The sequence below is a fragment of the Liolophura sinensis genome, chromosome 11, assembly GCF_032854445.1.
Source record: "Liolophura sinensis isolate JHLJ2023 chromosome 11, CUHK_Ljap_v2, whole genome shotgun sequence".
NCBI lineage: Eukaryota > Metazoa > Mollusca > Polyplacophora > Chitonida > Chitonidae > Liolophura > Liolophura sinensis.
The window spans coordinates 1,915,816-1,935,157 of record NC_088305.1 but is presented as its reverse complement, the minus strand read 5'-3'; the positions used below and the strand labels follow the sequence as shown (position 1 = coordinate 1,935,157).

The 19,342-nt window shown below is 39.1% G+C and overlaps 1 protein-coding gene across 4 annotated transcripts in view; it reads right to left on the bottom strand.

Moving 5' to 3' along the window:
- Nucleotides 1–19,342, bottom strand: part of LOC135477754 (5'-AMP-activated protein kinase subunit gamma-1-like) — a 239,971-nt gene that overhangs the window by 147,504 nt on the left and 73,125 nt on the right. The window lies entirely within an intron of this gene.

Sequence of the window (19,342 nt, the reverse complement as noted above, 5' to 3'; positions counted from 1 at the left end):
CTACCACAGCTACAAACTAACATCCTGCTAAATGTTATGTCATCTTTCATCATAGAATACATGGTGCCATAAACCCAAATGGTCGGAAATATTCCAAACTGATGTCACAAAAGGCCGAACGAAAATTATGGTTTTGATGAAAATGAAGATACATATTAAGGCATGTTTTATATTTTTAATAACCCCTCTATTTTATACATAGTTTTCGTAAATCTTTGCAAAAAATTGCTACAGCTGCATGAGATCAACATCTTGCACAAAGCTGATGCCCTGAACTCAGGTTCCTCATTATGAAAAGATAAAATATCCAAAACAAAAAGTTATTTACATATGTGGCCAGTGTTTTTACGCCGTACTCAAGAATATTTCACTTATGCACCGATGACTAACAGCATTACGTAAGATGCCGGGTACAGCCCTGATGAAACTAACCCACAAATCATCTACGGGTTGCTACCACACCTTCTCAAGCTACCACAAACAATGAAGTTAAAACAGAGGCAGAAAGATCATGCAGCCTTTGTGGTTTCATGTCATGGCTAAAAATGACTAATTGTAGTGTTTTTTTTTCTATTTTTGTAATCACATTACAGTATAAAATAAACCTTAACCTTGACCATAATGGTTCAAACAGTCTTTGGTCAGAATCAACAGCAGAACTTGCTCTCATTTCACTCTCGTTCTTCTTTACTTTGGACCTTGATCACCCTGTGTGGTTTGTATGATTCTAGCAATCTGTTTGAAACAAGATGTATGGCCTTGTCAGAATCACACGCACAGGTAGATCATTAATCAATACCTGTCATCTTCCAGTCGAGTAAGAAGGTTATCTTACTTCTGTGGTAGGTTCAACTAGATTTGTTCCAGGTCACCTGGGGAAGGAGGCGGGACAGGGTGAAGAGTTCATTTTGTTTCTGAACAAAAACGTTGCAAATTAAGGCTACAAATCTTGTTCAATTAATTATCAAAGATCACCAAGGCACGATGCAAAACTGACCAACCTTCACCAGGTAATTGAACAACCTTCATTAGGTAAATGAACAACCTTCATTAGGTAACTGACCAACCTTCACCAGGTAACTGACCAACATTCACCAGGTAACTGACCAGCCTTCACTAGGTAACTGACCAACTTTCACCTGGTAACTGGTTTCACCAAAAGGGGAAAGCAAAATAACTGTGGCAGCAAACCAAACGAACTGGAAGCAAAGCGGACTAAATCTATCTGGTAAACAGGCGCAGTTAAAAATTCATCTTCTCTGAAAATAGCCAAATTATTCCCCTTGTTGGGTACAGGTACAACAGTAGGATGGTTATTGATCTGTTTTGTACAGCATGAACATGGCTTCGGGCAGCCCAGAATAAGCCGGGAAGCCTAATCGTCTGCAAAGTGCCTAAGGATTGTTAATGGTGGCACAGGAAGACTATTTACAGACATCCACACCTGATTGGGTTTGTCAGCTGCCTTCCTGCGTGCCGAATCTAAAGGTGGCCTGAGGAAACTCCACCAGCAGACAGACAAGCCTTTGTACTCTGTATATACAATGTACAAGTTCATTTGTAGCTACATGTATTTCAAATAACAATGCTGTGGTCTAGCAGATAGAGCATCTGCTTTGTAAGTGGGAGACCAGAGTTCAATTCCAAGCTGTGCTTTGCCAAAAATTTCTTCCCCCAAAACACTATATGCATCTAAATATAAACTGCAGCTGCTTGGGACAATGTGCCTTGTGCCTTCGAGGTACCAACACAAATACATCGGCATTGGGAGAAGTTTGCTATTCAGCGACAATACCAAAAAATCCCCAATATGATCTGGTACAGGTTCAGCTTATGAATTTGTTACGGTCTCTATATACCAACTGAATTTAGAATCTGGACATCATATAAATGTACTGGAAGCTGTGAATTAAGAAAATACATAGGCAATTCATCATACAACTTACTGTAATTCCTCAATCTATTCTCATGTTTGCGAAGATGTTTATTCAAGCACATTCTGAATGCATTAAAAATATGTTGCGTAGACTGAGAAAATTATATTTGTTGTGAAGCCCTGAAATTGGCCAATCCAACTCATGTAGATTTGTTTCCAAAATCAAATTTATAATGTGCAAAAGTTGCATTATTTACGGTATGAGGTACGAGGTATAAAAACTGCACGAGTTTAAATGTTTACGTCCTGACTGTTTCACGCCAAATAAGGTTGTTTTAATCGTCAGAATCACCTGGATATAGTACAATGTAACATTACTTTCACTCTTTTACAAACGATTTATTTTACTAATGTATCATAATGCCATTTGGTGATCGAAGTCTCAGCTTCGTTTATACCTGTTCAGATGTCTCTGTTTTATAAGCGAAGCGACGTCTCTTTTTTGCTGAGCTTCAGGTTGATATTACACGTATCACATGTGTGTGTAAGCTCATACAGAATCCAAACTTTGTTTATTTGTCCGAATTGTTGATGAGCTCCTTGTGTATGTACACATTTTATATGTACACAAATAAAGCAGCGTTTAGATAGAAAAGAAAAGAAAAAAAACTTTCAACAGGTACACAAAACTAACATTATTAACATACTAAGTAATTAATAAATTTAAATAGGAAAAGCCACAAACAACATGTATAGATATTTTCACAATTTCATCCACATGAAGGATTAAACACGCTGTAATACATGAGCATTATGGTGAGGAATTCACACAGAAACAAAGCTGATGTTCAAGTGCACATGCAAATCCACCCTCCCTTCCTTCTGAGTCTGTCTCTTAAACCTCCTCCTAGCCTCCCATTCTCAAGTTTCAATACAATTCTACTTGTACCAAACAGGTACATTTTTTTGTAGCTAGATATACTTCACATAACCCAAATTCTCAGCTCCTTACAAATGCAAGAACCCTGTTGTCCTGACATCAGAATGGTTCAGTTACTACACATACTGGTATATAAGACATCGACCCCACACCACCAAAGTCTACCCCATCTGTAGTATACCTGTGGTATACCTGTACCGGGTATGTAAAGATCGTTAAGGTGGACTAAGAACTTTTGTCCCTCGGGAGATAAAAACTTAGCCCTGAAGGTATTTGAACTTAAAAGTGTCCTTTGAAGTTCTATGACTTCACCTGATCATAAATTGTGTGCAAGGGGTAACCAAGACTGAAAACTGACAGTCCCTATCAGCATTAGCAAATAATGCAGAGCTGATCGAGGATTGCAATTTAATGCCTGGTATATACCTGATGTGCACGTTTGCCAAGTTGAAACTTGATTCAAAATTCTCAATTAGAAGTCTATGCAGTATTATGGAAACCCAGTAATACGGAAACTTCAAATCCAGCTGTGGAGTTTCATTGATCCAAGAGAATACAGAATACATAATAAGCAATACAAACTAAACCAGCATAATTTAAATTAGATGGACACTCTACAGGAAGCTTACTAAGCAACATTTTTATATAACCAACCGACAAAAGTATACCCTTAAATAAACAACGAGACATATTCCCATGAATCAATTCTTAAAAATCTGCAGTCTTCATTAGAGTGGTGCCAAATGTTTCTAGCTGTTCACAGTTTTACATGCATACTGGGGCATACTGTCTGATGTACATACTGGGGCATACTGTTTGATGTACATACTGTACATGTCAGGCCTTTATTTTCATCACTGTACCCCTATTTCCAGTATATTTACAGGAACCCTTGAGAATCTGGTACAAATCTAGTACTACAAAGCAGGTGATTTCAAGGATTTACTGCACATGAAAGCAAACAGATTGCTATTCAATGTTCATAAATTTGACAAAACTGTAAAACAATGTATATTTTATTCTAAAAAAGAGAAAGAAATGAGCTTAAATGTGACTTTTTATGGAGCCCTAAGGGAGATTTTCATAGTTTTGGTTTACAGCAGCCATGATGAGAATCAAGTTCCGGGATTCCCATCAGAAAGTAAAATCTTGAACAGGCATGCAGTCCTCACTTCTGTTTTAGCAGAAAACTTACAACTTTTTCCTCACTTTATAAAGAACAAAACCAATCTTCCACGAATGGTTCTTTTTGCAATATATTTGGTTTTGTTTTACAAGAATGTCACCATGACACATCGATCAGCAACAGATTCTGGCATTGTAAACATCAGTCAAGCCAAATTTATCCACAGCATGTACATTTCCCAGTTAACTGTTGAATCGGGCAAACCATCAGCGACACATGAATGTATTACCAGCAGATATCTGAAGCTATTCCCCTTCACAATCAACAGCCATTCCTGTAAATGTCTGAATTAAAACAAATATCTCACCTCTTGGTTAAACAAAATCGCAAGGCACTGTAATTAAACAGAAATGTAATTACTTTTAGCTCACAATTTAATACTTCTGAGCACAAATTTTAAATCAATTTATAGCAGACCCAGTAACACAATGAAACACAACATAACCACTCCTGACCACACAATGTAACAGTAATTCTGACCACACAATGTAACAACTTCTGACCACGCAATGTAACAACTTCTGAGAACACAATGTAACCACTTCTGGCCACACAATGTAACAGTACTTCTTAGAACACAATGTAACCACTTCTGGCCATACAATGTAACAGTGCTTCTTAGAACACAATAACCACTCCAGGCACCCCATACAGCCACAGCTGCGAGCACGATGTCTCAGAACACCATGTAACAACTTAATACTTCTTGGCAAAAAAATGTACAGAATGTTACCCCTTCTAGAAACAATCTAGCACATAATTTAACCACATCTGGGATTGCGAAGCAGGCCACTGGAAGTGTAAAAAAACATTTAAAACTTATACCAGTGCAGAACTCATCCACAATAAACATCATAATAGTGATTTCCCAGAAAGGTCATGCACAGTGGACTTTGACAGACATAATACACAAGTAGGACTGTTCACACAAATCATTACGTAGGCCTGTCACAAACACAATGCTTAAAACATTGCCACAGATTTACACTGACATTAAAACAGGAAAACCATTGGCCAATAATATACCTACACAGACGACCAAAAATAAAGATTTAAACCTTGTGTACCAATTTTTTTTCACTTGCCCTGGAGTTCTTAACTTCCTTAGACTTCTCTATGATTCTAGTGTTTTACACTGTTGTTAACCACTGATGTTTTTACAAGTTGAGACTAAAATGCTGATGCCAACAAGTCAACCATTATCTTAGAAGGCATAACTGCAGAAAATTTTGTATTCATATTGATACAGTGTATTAAATACTTTTCAATTTCGCACACTCCAGTCTGTGAATCCTTCAAGTTTTACCAAGTTTTGATATTAACCCTTATACCTGTGTATAAATATGTCCTTAGCACTATCAATTGAACAATCTGACTAACAATAGTGAAACTACTATGTACAAAATAATAATAGAGACATTCATACAGTGTGTATAATCTATATAAGAGCTATATTCTTTCTTTCTGTTTTTTCTCCATGCGTGCATGATGGCTAGACAGTTCGTTCATAGTAAATCCCACACACTCACAGTACATATACAGTACTATATCTAATAAGATGGTGTGAGCACAGTACACAATCACAGTACAAGTACAGTTCCAGTACAGTCCCACCAACACTATAGTGCTCAGACAGCTAGTGCCCCAAACATTATAGTGCTTAGGCAGCTAGTGCCCCAAAAATTATAGTGCTCAGACAGCTAGTACCCCAAACATTATAGTGCTTGGGCAGCTAGTGCTCCAACGCTTACCTGAGGAGATGGGCAGAGGACAGGGGTGGGAGCACTGCGGCGTCGTACCAACAAGCTTAAGAACGACAGTTTACCCTGAGGAAACAGCGCATGGCAGGGATATGTTAGAGTTTCAGAAACGCCAATTAAAATTTTAAAGCAATACCGTGGATGGGAGAGATGCGTGTGAGTTTCAAAAGCTAGAGTTTCAGATGTGCCAATTCAATTTTTAAAACAATATGTGGATGGCAGAGATGCATATGAGTTTCAAGTGCTTGAGTTTCACATGTACCAAAGTACAATACAACCATTTTGAGTTATTTTATAAACTTTCATAAAAATTTATACATTATTTTATAAACTTTTTATTATTACATTCTACTTTCATTTTTTCTTGGTTGAATTTTTACAATAAATACTTTTACTGGAATAAGCTCTGATTAAAACTGATGTTTTCATTCCATTATCAATATACAAATAACTCCAAAATCGTTCTAAAATAACTAAAAACACAACACACTAATTTATCTAATTGACTGAAGCTTTAAACACCATACAGTCAACAGCTTTTCACTTGTACAACAACAACAACATTTTTTGATTGGACAAATTCCTCAACTAAAGTGCTGGGTACAAACAGGGACATTACTGTTAAAAAAAAATGGTGGCCATATGAAATGCAAAAGTGACTTATAAACCGGGATTGAAGTCTTTTTGGTATATATTTCTATACACATGGGTTTATTTCTAAATTTAAGCATAGGCCTATATAATATTGAAGTGCATGTTGAGGTATGCTATATATGGTGCTAACCATTTCTGGTGATTTGTACAACACATTACAGAACAGAACATGCAGTTCAATTTTATAAAATGCTTAAATTTCCACATTAACTTAAATTTTTCAACCATCTTTACAACCAATATTTTGAAACATTCTGAGGGAACTATTTGGTGTAGAGAAATAATTTGCACTTTTTCATGAAGCGTGAGTCTTCAGAGACACAAACAAATCATTCTTGGTGTCATCTTCACAATAGTTAGAAACATACATTGAACACTGAAAAGTGTTTTAGAGGTTGAAAATGTGGAAGTTTTAGAACTGATAGAAATATACACCAAAACACTTAAATTCCAGTGTTGTTCTCCTTCCATTTTCATGAAACAAATCCATAAGAAATCTTTAAATCCATGTACAGGTGAACACATACATCCAAAATACAGGTTCTAATTGAATCCTGTTTTCCACTGGATACACAAACACACACAACAGACAGCACCATTCTACAGAACTACAGAAGTTAGATGTAAGACAGTCTGACATCAGTACTACAGTACTACAGACTGACATACCTCAGATGGCATTGAGTGGCGTTTGTTTGGTGTTACTTTCAACTTCTCCACCTGTATGTTAAGATAGAAGCACACATGCTTATCAGCGCAATGTTCAACACTGGTTTCACTGTGAAATACAAGTCCACAGGCATGCATGCATGTACATCGTACTCTGTGCCCCAACAACAACAACATCTCAGCTTGGGCATGGGTTCGGGATATGCCTATAATGCATTATAAACTAGTAAAGACAATGAATATGTTGTTCATTAGATGGACTAACCATGTGAAAAAGATGAACAGCTTTTTGGGAAAGTAAAGACAATGAATATGTTGTTCATTAGATGGACTAACCATGTGAAAAAAGGAACGCAAATTGACATCATTAGTTCAATTTTTTCCATATACAAATCATGAATTGTGCTTATACATGAGCTCAGTGGCCATCATGAAATAAAGACTTTCAAACATTTTCTAAATATCTGTATGCCCTAATTCTTCTAATTTTTTTACAACACCTGGTCGGCTCTTTTAGGCCAATATGCATCTAACAGTAGCAGGAACATTTAGTTTTTTTCTTTTTCAAATGGTTAGTCCATCTAATGAACAACATATTCATTGTCTTTACTTTCCCAAAAAAGCTGTTCATCTTTTTCACATGGTTAGTCCATCTAATGAACAACATATTCATTGTCTTTACTTTCCCAAAAATCTGTTCATCTTTTTCACATGGTTAGTCCATCTAATGAACAACATATTCATTGTCTTTACTTTCCCAAAAAAGCTGTTCATCTTTTTCACATGGTTAGTCCATCTAATGAACAACATATTCATTGTCTTTACTTTCCCAAAAAGCTGTTCATCTTTTTCACATGGTCAGTCCATCTAATGAACAACATATTCATTGTCTTTACTTTTCCAAAAAGCTGTTCATCTTTTTCACATGGTCAGTCCATCTAATGAACAACATATTCATTGTCTTTACTTTCCCAAAAAGCTGTTCATCTTTTTCACATGGTTAGTCCATCTAATGAACAACATATTCATTGTCTTTACTTTTCCAAAAAGCTGGGAGAGAAATGTAATTCTTTGCTTTCAGGACCATTACTATCTGTCTTAAAATGAGAAGAATTAAGGTGTGTTCGCATGGTTTTACACCCGTACATTTTAGTTTTGTTTTTAATGATATCACTACTCAACATGCACATGCAGACAGCCAAACTCTTTTGCTGCTGAAATCAAAGACTGAGTAATGATCGAGTTTCAGGTGAACAATGATAACAATGATAGCAATGATAGCAATGTTGACTAAGTACAGACTAGTTAAGTACAGATCTACACATACACGGTGTATCTGAACGCTATATCATCAAAACTCGATAGTAGCGACTAGTACTACCCTTTATAAATACAAAAATATATGCCTTCAATATATGCAACACTCCAGGCAGAGCTCTCTACGGGAGGGCATCATAAAATAAGTTTAGTCAACTTTATTTAACATCGCTAGGTCAGCCAACAAGCTCAGATGTCATACAAGATACACAGATAAAAACTTCAATTATTCAGTATGCTGATTTCCTCTCCGGTCGTAAGTGGGAAGGTCACCCATCATCCTGTGGATGGTCGTGAGTTTCCTTGGGGCTCTGCCCGGTTTTCTCCCACCATAAAGCTGGCCGCCATTGTTTAAGTGAAATTTTCTTGAGTAAATTCATTCAATCAAATAAATCAATAAATCAATTATTTTGATACACAAAATCATGATACCGTGAAAAAGTACAAATAATAAATATAATATCGTGCAGTGAAGATTGAATACTATGGATAATATTTCTTATGAAATGTGGAAATGATAATCCACTTGACGCTTTGTCTCTCAAGGGTTACCATTTCCACCTTTCAAGCAAAAAATAGTCGTGCATTCAAAATATTCATGCACTCCAACTGCCTTTGCAATCTCCTCTCTCAGCAATGGGTACCCACAGCCTGCATACACACACCAATGAATTCAGGAGGCCAGTACCCCATAAAACAGTCTGGAGCTCCTGCAATTCATCTACATAAACACGTAATACAGGTGACCCCTTGTCTTCCCCAACACCGAATAAAAGGCGAGAACGCCAACATGTTTTTATGGTTGTGGATCGAGCTGTCATAAACATCTTCCTCCAAAGAAACAAGATATCTGTTGCCCAGTTTAATGTTTCTTATAGTCAAGGCATTTGTGTGCATGTTGTTCTGTTAACCCATGAACATGTAAAACTCAAACACCTAAATAAATTCTACCACAAATACATGTGTTTATTTTCATCTTGAAAGCACGCAGTTATGTTTTATTTTGGGAATTATTGCAGGCCAGGAAAACAGATAAATTGTTCATTTCTACTGAATGTACATGTACCTAACACAGTTTGACACTCCTAAACATCTACATATGTCTTTATTTATGTATAAGCATAACCCAGTGCTTTTTTATTTGTGTAAAAGCAAAAACCCAGTCCCTCAAATGTTTATTTATTTATTTATTCATTTATTTATTTGATTGTTGTCTGGTGACACCAATTTCAGGTCCAGACAATGTCAGAAAATCCACCATTTCATTTTGTCTGATGTAGACATCAGATGTAGACATTTCTCAGAATTTTCCTGTTTTTTAAGATTTTCTGATCAAGTAAACGTGACTTTAAGAGGAAAAATCACTGGGACAGTCCATATTTCTGATAAATAAGATGGTTTTTCAGTTATACTTTTATACTCCCCTCAGACATTAAAAAAAAGTCATTCTACTCAAGAAACAACAATACAACTTGGTGTCGCCTCATGACCAAACTCAAATTTTTCACTTATTCCATGACTGATAGTTTCACGGGTGGAGGAAAATGAGTGCCCGTCATGTACATGTACCATCAAACTTTTGGCAAATTACAGATGGACTTCAAATCCCACGTCATGAACACATCCAACACATCCATGCACATTATTCTGGTGGAGGACATGTCATCTATAGAAAACGCAAACAGACTACAATGAAAAACAATCATATTGACACATCTACACAATCCTACAGACACATCCACATAATCACACAGGCATATCCACACAATCATACACACCCACACAATCCTACAGACACATCCACACAATCCTACAGGCACATCCACACAATCATTCACACACATCCACGCAATCCACACAATCATACAGACACATCCACACAATCACACAGGCACATCCACACAATCATACAGACACATCCACACAATCACACAGACACATCTACACAATCATACAGACACATCCACACAATCACACAGGCACATCCACACAATCCACACAATCATACAGACACATCCACACAATCACACAGGCACATCCACACAATCACACAGGCACATCCACACAATCATACAGACACATCCACACAATCCACACAATGATACAGACACATCCACACAATGATACAGACACATCCACACAATCATACAGACACATCCACACAATCATACAGACACATCCACACAATCATACAGACACATCCACACAATCATACAGACACATCCACACAATCCAAGGACACATCAACACAATCTTACAGACACATCCACACAATCATACAGGCACATCCACACAATCATACAGACACATCCACACAATCATACAGACACATCCACACAATCCTACACATCCACACAATGATACAGACACATCCACACAAACATACAGACACATCCACACAATCATACAGACACATCCACACAATCCAAGGACACATCAACACAATCTTACAGGCACATCCACACAATGATACAGACACATCCACACAATCATACAGACACATCCACACAATCATACCGACACATCCACACAATCATACAGACACATCCACACAATCATACCGACACATCCACACAATCATACAGACACATCCACACAATCCTACACATCCACACAATCATACAGACACATCCACACAAACATACGGACACATCCACACAATCATACAGACACATCCACACAATCCAAGGACACATCAACACAATCTTACAGACACATCCACACAATCATACAGACACATCCACACAATCATACAGACACATCCACACAAACATACAGACACATCCACACAATCATAGACACATCCACACAATCATTCACACAATCATACAGACACATCCACACAAACATACGGACACATCCACACAATCATACAGACACATCCACACAATCATACAGACACATCCACACAATCACACAGACACATTCACACAATCATACAGACACATCCACACAATCATACAGACACATCCACACAATCATACAGGCACATCCACACAATCCACACAATCATACAGACACATCCACACAAGCACACAGACACATCCACACAATCATACAGGCACATCCACACAATCATACAGACACATCCACACAATCATACAGACACATCCACACAATCATACAGACACATCCACACAATCATACAGACACATCCACACAATCATACAGACACATCCACACAATCATACAGACACATCCACACAAACATACGGACACATCCACACAATCATACAGACACATCCACACAATCCAAGGACACATCAACACAATCTTACAGACACATCCACACAATCATACAGACACATCCTCACAATCCACACAATCATACAGACACATCCACACAATCCAAGGACACATCAACACAATCTTACAGGCACATCCACACAATCATACAGACACATCCACACAATCATACAGACACATCCACACAATCATACAGGCACATCCACACAATAATCAATGTCCACACCTTGTAACTTAGTTTGTGTCAGCCAATTATGTGATCTTTGACATAATGTCACAGGCAATATGATTTCTAACACCTGCAATATGATCTCTAACACCGGCAATATGATCTCTAACACCGGCAATGTGATCTCTAACACCGGCAATATGATCTCTAACACTGGCAATGTGATCTCTAACACCGACAATGTGATCTCTTACACCGGCAATGTGATCTCTGATACCTGCAATATGATCTCTAACACCTGCAATATGATTTCTAACACCTGCAATATGATTTCTAACACCGGCAATGTGATCTCTAACACCGGCAATATGATCTCTAACACCTGCAATATGATTTATTTATTTACGTGACTGGTGTTGACTTTATGTGACTTCCCATGTATGACAGGAGACAAAACTACATGAGCTACCCGCAAAATGATTTCTAACATCGGCAATATGATCTCTAACATCGGCAATATGATCTCTAACACCTGCAATATGAATTCAAATTAAGGCCCCACAAACAGCGAAAGAAAGAGAGTCTATAATCCAAGGGCAGTTTTGAACTCGCAACTTGTTTGTCCATATGTGTTTGCAACTGAGAGCCAAGCAGCTCTATATCCACTAGAAAATGCTCCCCTGGTCTAGAGTATCATACACAGGGTATCATACACTCATGCACAAATCCAAGCTTAACTGCAGCCATGCACACACCCACCACCAAACAACCCTACAAGTACTTGTAGATCTAGTTCATATCAAACATCTTGGAGACAGTTTGTAAAATCAACTTAGGATTCAGTGTAGAGGCACATCCTGATATATCTGATATATAACAGTGCAGCGTTAGCCAAAGTGAGCAGCACATTAGCAGCATGTCTAAACCCTTGAAAAAAATCTGATCTAAATCACAAAGGTTACAAGGGTTAATAACAGAGGCTTATATGTCAGAAAGCACTTGCCAGGCCAACTTAAACATTTTGCCTATCGTATAAAATAAACCAAGACTTTTTGAAGAAATGTTTATGGCTTGTAACACCACACTATGATGATACATTTACAATGTAAGAGTTTCTTCTGAAACTGCAAAGGTTGTATGTCATACACTATATGTAGCTCGTCATACACTATAACTTCAACATTTTTGCTATTCTATGATTTATTTATTTATCTGATTGGTGTTTTATGCCGTACACAAGAATATTTCACTTATACAACAGCAGCCAGCATTTTGGTGGGAGGAAACCGGGCAGAGCCAGGCGGAAACCCACAACCATTAGCAGGTTGCTGACAGACCTTAATTCTACCAGACATCCAAGATACTGCTGATACGATATGCATAATGACCACATGTATTGAAGCAGACTTTTGTTCTTTTTCAGGTGTTGGCATATTGAGTTCAAAACTTGGCTTCCATTATTCACGGATTCATTTATAAAGGATACATTTAATGGGAAAAGGAATGTTTTTTGGGTCCCGCGTTGGCAGACAAGCCCCTGTTATGTCAGATGTGTTAGATAAGATGAAAGAGGAACAGGTGCCCTCTACCTCTATCACTCTGTGCTGAGCGAATGCTGCGGAACTTTTGCCCTGCGCCTGTTGATTACATTAACAACCATTACACATGGATAGCACACCTGTCTTAGGGAGCCAGAATTGCCTGCTTAAGCATACCAGAGCCTCAGGGCGAGGGGTAATTATGGACTATTTTTCTAATGGTTTCCTCATTAATTTCAGGTGTGCTTTCAGAAAGGGGGATTTGCTAAGCTTGGGTTTAACATTATAAACACTCACAACACCACTGAACAAAACTATACACATTTACAAAAGATAAGTGACCCTTAAGTTATCCATGGGGTCATTTGTACTCAACTTGTTGACTGAATTCAAGCTTTAAGTCTCAGATTCCAAAAAAAGAACATGAAACAGTGTACACATATCTAATACCGAAGAATATTTACCTGGACCTAGACTTTACAAATTGTACTAGTTTTTATACAAGACACGGAACACCTGAGCACCTATTTTTCTTATTTCAGTGAAATGCTGATACAGACTGATGACCTCAGGCGTTCTAACAAATATCTTCTTACACGTAACATCATGCTGGCCCATTTATCTACAGATTCACTCAACACAGGCTCTATTACATTCAGGTACTTTGGACGTACAGATCCATACCATATTACATTCAGGTGCTTTAGACAATTTCGATATATTCACTTATGTACAAGTGCATTGAATGTACGGTGTACTGTGTGTACTTTATTGTACACAGGTGAATGTGGGCAGTGTACTGTGCGTACTATATTGTACACAGATGCTTGTGGCCAGTGTACTGTGCGCACTGTATTGTCTGCAGGTGAATGTGGCCGGTGTACTGTGCGTACTGTATTGTACACAGGTGCTTGTGGCCAGTGTATTGTGTGCACTGTATTGTCCGCAGGTGAGTGTGGCCGGTGGTCTGTGCGTACTGTATTGTCCGCAGGTGAATGTGGCCGGTGGTCTGTGTGTACTGTATTGTACACAGGTGCATGTGGCCGGTGTACTGTGCATACTGTATTGTATACAGGTGCATGTGGTCGGTGTACTGTGCGTACTATATTATACACAGGCGCATGCGGCCGGTGTACTGTGCATACTGTATTGTACACAGGTGCAAGTGGTCGGTGTACTATATTGTACACAGGTGCATGTGGTTGGTGCACTATGCGTAGTATATTGTACACAGGTGAAAGTGGTCGGTGAACTATGCATACTATATTGTACACAGGTGAAAGTGGTCGGTGTACTGTGCGTACTATATTGTACACAGGTGCACGTGGCCGGTGTACTATGCGTACTATATTGTACACAGGTGAAAGTGGTCGGTGTACTATGCATACTATATTGTACACAGGTGAAAGTGGTCGGTGTACTATACGTACTATATTGTACACAGGTGCATGTGGCCGGTGTACTGTACATACTGTATTGTACACAGGTGCAAGTGGTCGGTGTACTATGCGTACTATATTGTACACAGGTGCACGTGGCTGGTGTACTATGTGTACTATATTGTACACAGGTGAAAGTGGCCGGTGTACTATGCGTACTATATTGTACACAGGTGAAAGTGGTCGGTGTACTATGCGTACTATATTGTACACAGGTGCATGTGGCTGGTGTACTATGCGTACTATATTGTACACAGGTGAAAGTGGTCGGTGTACTATGCATACTATATTGTACACAGGTGAAAGTGGTCGGTGTACTGTGCGTACTATATTGTACACAGGTGAAAGTAGTCGGTGTACTATGCGTACTATATTGTACACAGGTGCATGTGGCTGGTGTACTATGCATACTATATTGTACACAGGTGAAAGTGGTCGGTGTACTATGCCTACTATATTGTACACAGGTGAAAGTGGTCGATGTACTATGCGTACTATATTGTACACAGGTGAAAGTGGTCGGTGTACTGTGCGTACTATATTGTACACAGGTGAAAGTGGTCAGTGTACTATGCGTACTATATTGTACACAGGTGAAAGTGGTCAGTGTACTATGCATACTATATTGTACACAGGTGAAAGTGGTCGGTGTACTGTGCGTACTATATTGTACACAGGTGAAAGTGGTCAGTGTACTATGCGTACTATATTGTACACAGGTGAAAGTGGTCGGTGAACTATGCATACTATATTGTACACAGGTGCACGTGGCCGGTGTACTGTGCGTACTATATTGTACACAGGTGAAAGTGGTCGATGTACTATGCGTACTATATTGTACACAGGTGAAAGTGGTCGGTGAACTATGCATACTATATTGTACACAGGTGCACGTGGCCGGTGTACTGTGCGTACTATATTGTACACAGGTGAAAGTGGTCGATGTACTATGCGTACTATATTGTACACAGGTGAAAGTGGTCGGTGTACTATGCGTACTATATTGTACACAGGTGAAAGTGGTCAGTGTACTATGTGTACTATATTGTACACAGGTGCAGGTGGCCGGTGTACTATGCGTACTATATTGTACACAGGTGAAAGTGGTCGATGTACTATGCGTACTATATTGTACACAGGTGAAAGTGGTCGGTGTACTATGCGTACTATATTGTACACAGGTGCATGTGGCTGGTGTACTATACGTACTATATTGTACACAGGTGAAAGTGGTCGGTGTACTGTGCGTACTATATTGTACACAGGTGAAAGTGGTCAGTGTACTATGCGTACTATATTGTACACAGGTGAAAGTAGTCGGTGTACTATGCGTACTATATTGTACACAGGTGCATGTGGCTGGTGTACTGTGCGTACTATATTGTACACAGGTGAAAGTGGTCAGTGTACTATGCGTACTATATTGTACACAGGTGAAAGTAGTCGGTGTACTATGCGTACTATATTGTACACAGGTGCATGTGGCTGGTGTACTATACGTACTATATTGTACACAGGTGAAAGTGGTCGGTGTACTGTGCGTACTATATTGTACACAGGTGAAAGTGGTCAGTGTACTATGCGTACTATATTGTACACAGGTGAAAGTGGTCGGTGAACTATGCGTACTATATTGTACACAGGTGCACGTGGCCGGTGTACTGTGCGTACTATATTGTACACAGGTGAAAGTGGTCAGTGTACTATGCGTACTATATTGTACACAGGTGAAAGTAGTCGGTGTACTATGCGTACTATATTGTACACAGGTGCATGTGGCTGGTGTACTATACGTACTATATTGTACACAGGTGAAAGTGGTCGGTGTACTGTGCGTACTATATTGTACACAGGTGAAAGTGGTCAGTGTACTATGCGTACTATATTGTACACAGGTGAAAGTAGTCGGTGTACTATGCGTACTATATTGTACACAGGTGAAAGTGGTCAGTGTACTATACGTACTATATTGTACACAGGTGAAAGTGGTCAGTGTACTATGCGTACTATATTGTACACAGGTGCATGTGGCTGGTGTACTATGCGTACTATATTGTACACAGGTGAAAGTGGTCAGTGTACTGTGCGTACTATATTGTACACAGGTACATGTCAGACAGTAACAGCCTGCACATACACATTACACACACAGGTACATGTCAGACAGTAACAGCCTGCACATACACATTACACACACAGGTACATGTCAGACAGTAACAGCCTGCACATACACATTACACACACAGGTACATGTCAGACAGTAATAGCCCGCACATACACATTACACACACAGGTACATGTCAGACAGTAATAGCCTGCACATACACATTACACACACAGGTACATGTCAGACAGTAATAGCCTGCACATACACATTACACACACAGGTACATGTCAGACAGTAACAGCCTGCACATACACATTACACACACAGGTACATGTCAGACAGTAACAGCCTGCACATACACATCACACACACAGGTACATGTCAGACAGTAATAGCCTGCACATACACATTACACACACAGGTACATGTCAGACAGTAACAGCCCGCACATACACATTACACACACAGGTACATGTCAGACAGTAACAGCCTGCACATACACATTACACACACAGGTACATGTCAGACAGTAATAGCCTGCACATACACATTACACACACAGGTACATGTCAGACAGTAATAGCCTGCACATACACATTACACACACAGGTACATGTCAGACAGTAACAGCCTGCACATACACATTACACACACAGGTACATGTCAGACAGTAACAGCCTGCACATACACATTACACACACAGGTACATGTCAGACAGTAATAGCCCGCACATACACATTACACACACAGGTACATGTCAGACAGTAATAGCCCGCACATACACATTACACACACAGGTACATGTCAGACAGTAATAGCCTGCACATACACATCACACACACAGGTACATGTCAGACAGTAATAGCCCGCACATACACATTACACACACAGGTACATGTCAGACAGTAATAGCCTGCACATACACATTACACACACAGGTACATGTCAGACAGTAACAGCCTGCACATACACATTACACACACAGGTACATGTCAGACAGTAACAGCCTGCACATACACATTACACACACAGGTACATGTCAGACAGTAACAGCCTGCACATACACATTACACACACAGGTACATGTCAGACAGTAACAGCCTGCACATACACATTACACACACAGGTACATGTCAGACAGTAACAGCCTGCACATACACATTACACACACAGGTACATGTCAGACAGTAACAGCCTGCACATACACATTACACACACAGGTACATGTCAGACAGTAACAGCCTGCACATACACATTACACACACAGGTACATTGGGTATTCTTATGTAACCATTATACACAGATGCAGAGGAAAAAGGTATGTACTTATAACACGCATGTACTGTAGATCCACATTCTTGTAACCAGTATCCAACATAAGTATGTATCTGACTGGAGCTCAACACCATACTCAACCAGTACGAGTCCATCTGACATAAGTATGTATTTGACTGGAGCTCAACACCATACTCAACCAGTACGAGTCCATCTGACATAAGTATGTATCTGACTGGAGCTCAACACCATACTCAACCAGTACGAGTCCATCTGACATAAGTATGTACCTGACTGGAGCTCAACACCATACTCAACCAGTACGAGTCCATCTGACATAAGTATGTATCTGACTGGAGCTCAACACCATACTCAACCAGTACGAGTCCATCTGACATAAGTATGTATTTGACTGGAGCTCAACACCATACTCAACCAGTACGAGTCTGACATAAGTATGAATCTGATTATGTATGCATGTATGCACTATGCACGCATGTAACAAGTGCTTTGTGCCCAGTGTGCACTATGCATACATGTAACTAGTGATTTGTGCCCAGTGTGCACTATGTATACATGTAATAAGTGCTCTGTGCTATGTAATCATCCAAACTTGGAAAGCTATGCCTTGACTGAGTATATATACAAACACTCTATGTAAGCACAAATCTTAGAGCAGTGCGGATCCTAGAAAACCCACACATATTGTAACCTTCACATTTATTCTCACCAGTTTGTATAACTGTACACGCATGTATGCGCCCTGATAACAACTTCCTATTCAACTATAATCTGAGCACTGAGGTTCTCAGTACATGTGCAAAGTGCAGGATGTGTAGTAGGTGTGGTAAATCACACACACACACACACACACACACACACACACACACACACATGTAGGGTCCTTATACCCTGCTACATGATGGCCAACATGTGGCACATGTCACATAAATTCATGGATGATATTCAATGTGTTACACGTGTCACATAAATTCATGGATGATATTCAACGTGTTACACTTGTCACATAAATTAATGGCTGATATTCAATGTGTCACACATGAAACATTTGGTGTAATATATACAGATACTTGATTATCAATTTGGTAGGCAGGTGACATAAACTGATGGATAATAACCAATTGGTTACACATGTAACAAACTCA